This window comes from Arachis ipaensis, chromosome B7 (genome assembly GCF_059453495.1).
Source record: "Arachis ipaensis isolate K30076 ecotype BB chromosome B7, ASM5945349v1, whole genome shotgun sequence".
Taxonomy (NCBI): Eukaryota; Viridiplantae; Streptophyta; class Magnoliopsida; order Fabales; family Fabaceae; genus Arachis; species Arachis ipaensis.
This window is the reverse complement of record NC_142442.1, coordinates 100960308-100967264: the sequence shown is the minus strand read 5'-3', so window position 1 is coordinate 100967264 and position 6957 is coordinate 100960308. Positions and strand designations below refer to the sequence as shown.

The following is a 6957-nucleotide window of genomic DNA, read 5'->3' as shown; positions in this document are numbered from 1 at the left end:
TTGAACTAGAGGGCAGCTTTTGGGGGATTGAGAGAACTACTCTCTGTATAATTTTACTTTCTTTGCAACTTCTAGTTTTACTTTCATAATGCATTCTCCATCTTTGTTTTCCGTTCCCAGAGCTATGAACAACTAAACCCCTTTCATTGGGTTAGGGAGCTATGTTGTAATTTGATGGATCAATAATAGTTTTCATTATTCTTCTTCTTTCTTTTCTCTTGATTTTACTAGAAAGCTTTCAATCTTCATCCAATTGGGTAGTTGTCTTGGAAAAGAAGCTATTCATACTTGGATCTCTTCGGAACCTTGGAAGAGGAATGAAGAGATCATGCTAGAAATGCTTTCTCATGTTGGACAAAATTGAGGTTTGGATGGATATAGTGACATATAATCCTACCAACACTTTGATTTGGAAATGCATGTGGTATAATTAGTGACCATACTTCATCTCTTCTTATGAGCAATTGGACCAAGAAATTGGCTATTGATCAAGATTTGAGAGATTGAATTACCAAGGAATTGGAATTCAATCACTTAAGATTGCCAAGGAGATCAATGAATGCATTGATTGAGGAAGAGATGAAAATGAACTTGATCAAGAGAATGCAACATCTCCTAAGCCCAATGAATTCCTCATTTCTGATCTCACCCATTCTCTTTAATATCTGCCATTTACTTTTATGCTCATCTTCCCAAATCCCCATTTAAGATTCTGCAATTTACTTTCCGCCATTTACATTCAGCTCTTTATTTCAAGTATTTATATTTTCTGCTATTTACTTTCCCGCCATTTAATTCCCTGCAACTCTCACATCAAATTCTGCTTAGCTCAACTTGAACATTCCTCTAATTAAAGTTGATTGACCAATCAATCCCTGTGGGATTCGACCTCACTCTATTATGAGTTTTTACTTGATGACAATTCGGTATACTTGCCGAGGGAAATTGTTGAGAGACAAGTTTCCGTGCATCTCCTGCACCGCTTCCCATCTTACTAATGCCATTCTATTACTACCATCATCCTTACTCCACAAGAACCTTCTTTGCAGTGAAATCAATTTCTCAGCAACAGCTTTCGGCATCTTGAACAAACTCAAATAATACACAGGCAGACTATTTAATACCGATTTAAGCAGCACCAGCTTTCCAGCCTTATTCAGAAGTTTAGCATTTCATAGACTGAGCTTCTCCTCTACTTTGTCTATTATTGACTTCCAGGTCTTCACCAGCCTTGGATTTGCACCTAAGGGAATACCTAGGTACTTGACTGGAAGGGTCTCACCCATACACCCCAACAATTGGTACATATTTTGGATCCAATGTTCTTCACAATTTATCGGAATGAAGCTCGACTTGTCAAAATTAATGCTGAGTCCTAACATCAACCCAAAGCATCTCAACAGCCGCTTGTAATTCATGATTGTGTCATCCTCTGGTGGACAGAACAGAATTGTGTCATCAACAAACTGAAGATGTGACAGTGCTACACCATCTCTCCCCACCAACAAAGGTGATATACGCCCGTTCCTGACTGCCTCTCCCACCAATCGATGTAGAACATCCACAACCAGTACAAATAAGAACGGAAAAAGCAGGTCACCTTGTCTCAGACCTCTTTCCATCTTGAACGGCTTGGATGGCGATCCATTTATCAGAACCGACATAGATGCTGTGGTCACACACTCCATAACCCACGATCTACATCTATATCCAAACCCCATCTTCTGCAAAACAATGTCCACCAAGCTCCACTTGACTCTATCATATGCTTTTTGGAAATTTAACTTGATTATTGCTGCCTCCTTTTTTCTCAGCTTAAACCAGTTTACCGTTTCACATGCGATAAGTGCCCCATCATGAATTTTTCTGCCCCTTACAAAAGCACTCTGAGTTTCTCCTACTAATGCTGGCATCACTGATCTCATCCTCTTAACCAAAACCTTAGAGATAACCTTGTAAACGCACCCAACCATGCTTATAGGTTGCAGATCTTATATCTCCTTTGCTCCAATGAATTTAGGAGCCAGCGCCACCCAAGTGATGTTGGAGTCTGTTGGTAACCTTGACGTTTGAAAGATACTGCAGTCGTGAATTCCGATCCAATCTCACCCCAATACCTCTTGACAAAATTCATGTTGTACCCATCGTAACCTGGTGCCTTAGAAGACTCACAATCCCACACAGCTTCTCTGATCTCCTCCACTGTCGGTAGCGCCTCCAGATTTACAAAATCTTCCTGCCTTATCCTACTTACCAGACTATCTCCGAAGCTCATCAGAGGAGACTTATCCTGGTGATATAATTCTTTGTAGAATTCGTTAATAGCAATTTTTATTCTGGCTTGGTTTCTGACCAGTCTGCCGTTGATTAACAGTGCATCTATCCGATTATTCCTCCTTCTTGCTGAAGCTATGTTGTGAAAGTACCTTGTAGTTTTGTCCATCTCCTTTGCTTGCCGAGACCAGGACATCTATTTCCAATGGACTTCTTTCCTGACATACCATCTCTCACAGCAGGTAACCAGCGCCTTTCTTCTAGCCTCCATCGTTCCATCATACACCCCATTACTAACCAAATCATCAATCTTCTTGATTTCTTCCTCAAACTTCGTAATCTTCTTGTCCATATCCCCAAATTTAGCCTTATGCCAATTCTCTAACGGGATCGTCAAAGCCTTCAACTTGTCTGTGAACTGCATCTCTCCCAAACCTCTCCATTCCTCTTTCACAAAGCTGAGAAAGCCTTCATGCGTAAACCATGAATCTAGACTTCAGAACGGTCTTGGACCTCTTCTCTGCCTCATGCACTCTATGATGATAGGGTAGTGATAATAGGCATATATATAATAGAAGAAGAAGATAGAAGGGGATAGATAATAGGCATATATATAACATTTTGATTACAGTGATTGCATTATCTTGTATTTTCTTGGAGTAGTATTTCTTTTTTTTTATCATCTTCCAAAATTCAGTCTTGTTTGTTTTAACTGTACATCCTCAATTAATAGAATAAATTTCAAGGGGATGAATCCTATTAGATAATATATAATTATGATTACTAACATAGAAGTATGTATATTTAACGCAATTTTCACAGTAATTAATTAAAAAATTCCTTTATTGTCTATTAGTTCGATTGATGCAATTGATTTCTTATCTTTCCATGCACTCTAGAGACTTTGGAATCCTTCTTCATGTAATTGATATTGTTAATATATTTCTAGTATATCTCAATTAATGATAATTAGTATGTACCTCTTGAGTAAAACAAATGTTTCAAATTCCTTGTCCTTATTTCCTGGCATATATTGATGAGCTTCTTTGAAATCAATTTGTCTATTAAAAAAATATAAGTCATTAGTCGTCAACAAATTGAAGTTTGTACACAAAAATATCTATATCAATGAAAAAATTTGAAGATTAAAATTATATGAAGACTAAATTATACCAAGAAGTAACTACACGCATTTACTAAGAACATAAATTACCTGTGGTGAAAGTAACAAATTTCTTTAAAACTCACATTTTTAGTAAATTCTCCACTTATTCCATCTATTTTTTCTTCTTTGATTAAAATTTTTGTAGTTGACTGAGAAACACTTCGATATAGAGCAACATATAATTGTCCATGGCTAAACATATATTTAGGAAGATATATAGATCCCTACTTTAGGAATGGTCTATCCTTGTAATTTATTTATTATTATTGCAAAATTCAACCTTACAGAAAATTACTTCCTGATAAGTATAAAGGGTAGTTTTGAATTTTCTGTTGTTTTGTGTTTTATCCGAGGCAAGAAAGCTCCTTTTTCACAGTGATGGCCGGTTAAAATTTCTACATCTAACATGTTTTGAAAAGTTCCACAATATAGTAACCTTGTACCATTACATAAGCCGGCCTTAGGTACTATGTTTCTCAATAATATCAAAGGTGCACCTTTTTTCTACCTTCAACACATGAGATGGCGACCCGCCTGTAGAAATTGAGTTAAGGTATTCTTGTTGATATAAATTATTAGCATCTCCTTCTACCTCATCAAATGATACTAAATTTTATTCATCTCCTGAAAATTGGTTGATAATTATATGATTAAGATGTTGTATAGCATGATTTTTTTATGTCAATATTGTCCTTTCTACCATGTAAGATGCGTCCTACCCATGAGATTGTAAGTTTGGAAATGTTTCTTCTATTAAGTTGTGTAACAATATTTCACTTTTTCACGGAATTGTCATATTTGCTTGTATCCGTACAAAGTCTTCATGTATAGTAGGCTCAATTCCATCACCAATGCGCATAAGATACACAACAAAAATATGATTATTAGAAGATCGCATATTTTGTCGCAAATGGAGAATTTGAGTGGAAGCCCATAAATGACACTTAATTATGGAAGCCCATAAATGACAAATAATATAAATGGTATATTATTTTCTAATATGTCTCTCAAAGTACGGTTTATTGATTGCACCGATTCGTTATTTGCCATCGGTGCTTCATCTCAAATTATTGTCGTTGTTTGTCTAATCAGCTTTGCAAGATCTGATTGTTTGCTTTTGTTGCAAATGGAGGATGGTTATGCATTGATTGGGATCTTAAACCTAGAATGAGCTGTTCGACCTTCAAGCAATAATATTGCAGCTATTCCTGACAATGCAATTACTAAGACAATATGACCTTTATTTCTCAATTCTGCAATTATAGCTCTGTAAAGAAATGTTTTGCCTGCTCCTCCCGGCCCATCAACAAAGAACACTCCACTTTTTCTTCAATTAATTGTATTCATATTGCACTTGAAAGCTTTACATTGGTCATTGTTCAATCTTTCTATGGAACACAGGTCTTCCCGGGGTGCTTCGACGGATAGTTCTTCTTAGATATCTCTGAGTATCAAGTTGTTATTGTCATTTTTAGAAGTTAGAATGAGCAAATCGTATTGTGTAATCTATTTTCTGTAACACCCTCACTATCAGAATGTCACGCTTCTGGCTGTGCCACTCTGATAACTAGGAAATTATGATGACTTCTATACTTAATAATAATAAAATATGAGCCTTTAACTCAAATACCGGATCGCTATTTCTTTGAAAAATCAGAAGTTCTTTTTATTTGAAAACAAATATGCATATGCATATATACAAAACTTCTTATGCAAGTAACTTACAAATGTTAGATACATACATATCATACAGCTTCTATCCCTCTTACAAAATTCTAATCACAAAGGCGAGGGAAAACTATGACGAATATATGTACCAGAAACAGCTCCGCTAAGGACTTATAAGAAAAGACTTCATCAACTTCCTCGTCCGTCCTGAAAAGAGAAGTCTGTAGGGGAGTGAGAACATTGTCCTCGAAAGGGTTTTCAGTAAGAGGTTTTAAGAATTGTCGTAAGAAGATATTTAAAATAAAACTATTTTCAAAACGCAGTGATTATTAGTTTATTATTCAAATATAAAATTTGTATTTTGCTTACAAAAATTTCATGCAAAATAACATTTTAACCAAAACTTACCACTGATCCAATCAATCATAGCCTCCGGCCCAAACATAACCAATCACGGCCTTCGGCTCAATATAAAATCAAATCTCGGCCTCTAGCCCAAATTAAATCACCTCGGCCTGTGACACAATTTAAAACAATTCACCATCGAAACTCAATCTCAAACAGAATCAATCACAAACACAAACAAATTCAAGGCAAACACATAAAAAGAACAGTTACAGCAAGTATCACAGTTACTAGTTAAAGAGAATTCAACCAAAATACTTAAGCACACCCAAACAAATCACACAAATGCAATATGATGCATGCATGTCCTACTGGCCATCAGTTCACGTGTCGATTACTTTGCCAGAACCCGACACATTCGGTAGCTAACCCGGATGTCGTCCTCTTAAAAATCGGTGAGCGGTACAATACCACAATCTTCACATCGTGAGCGGTAAACCACCTCGATCCCCACCATCTGCGGATGGTATACCACCTCAATCTCCACAGATATTTTCAATTAGAAAATAGCACACACGTGGGCGGTAAATAATCACGATCCCCACCATTTGTGGGCAGTACACCACTACGATCCCTACAGACATTGCGACACTGGACAAGCAGTACACCACCACAATCCTTAACAGGTCAAAATTCACATTCAAAACCAAATATTTCTTTAAATCCTTGGCCGAAGCAAGTGGGAATAAGCGACAACTCTTGCATACTGCCCAGGTATTCCAAATATTAAAATCTTTCTTTTAAGAACAATTCAGATCCATTTTTCTTTCATAAAACTTCTTTTTACCAAAACAAAGTCTCAAATCAACCTCATAATAAATCATCTTTTCATAATAAAACCAAAATCAAATATTATGATTCTTAAACCAAAGTTTCCTTTAAATAATAGTCCAAACAAAATCTCAGAGTTTTATAAAAATTTCAGTAGCATCTTCTCTAAAACTAGGACATTTACCACCCATCAAGGGTACTAGCTTTATAAAAAGAACTTCTGATTTCTCAAAGAAATAGCGATTTGGTATTCGAGTTAAAGGCTCAAATTTTATTATTATTAAGTATAAAAGTCGTCATAATATCCTAGCTATCAGAGTGGTGCAGTCAGAAGCATAACATTCAGATAGTAAGGGTGTTACATTTTTCGTGCTAAAGGAAGATATCATTTATATCGCTGAGTAGCTGATTTGTTAAAGCTGTTGTAGTACTGGTTGACGGATAAACATCCACTACATATGAAAAAAATTCATCCCATAGACTTTTTACATCTGTAGGCTCACAAAATATTAAGATGGTTGCAAACAACCTTCGTAAAGCACATGGCAATCGTAAAACAAAAGTCTCAACCAAACATGCACGAATGCTATTGTCACTCTATAACAATCCTCGGTGTTGAGCAGATTGCTTGAAGGACGAATATTGGACCCCATTCATTTTAGCAAGTCATCTCA

At 36.1% G+C, this 6957-nt stretch overlaps 1 pseudogene; it reads right to left on the bottom strand.

Annotated features, from left to right (window-relative positions):
* Positions 1–2470: 2470 nt before the first annotated feature.
* LOC148553528 (uncharacterized) overlaps positions 2471–6957 on the bottom strand; it is a 49444-nt pseudogene continuing 44957 nt past the window's right edge.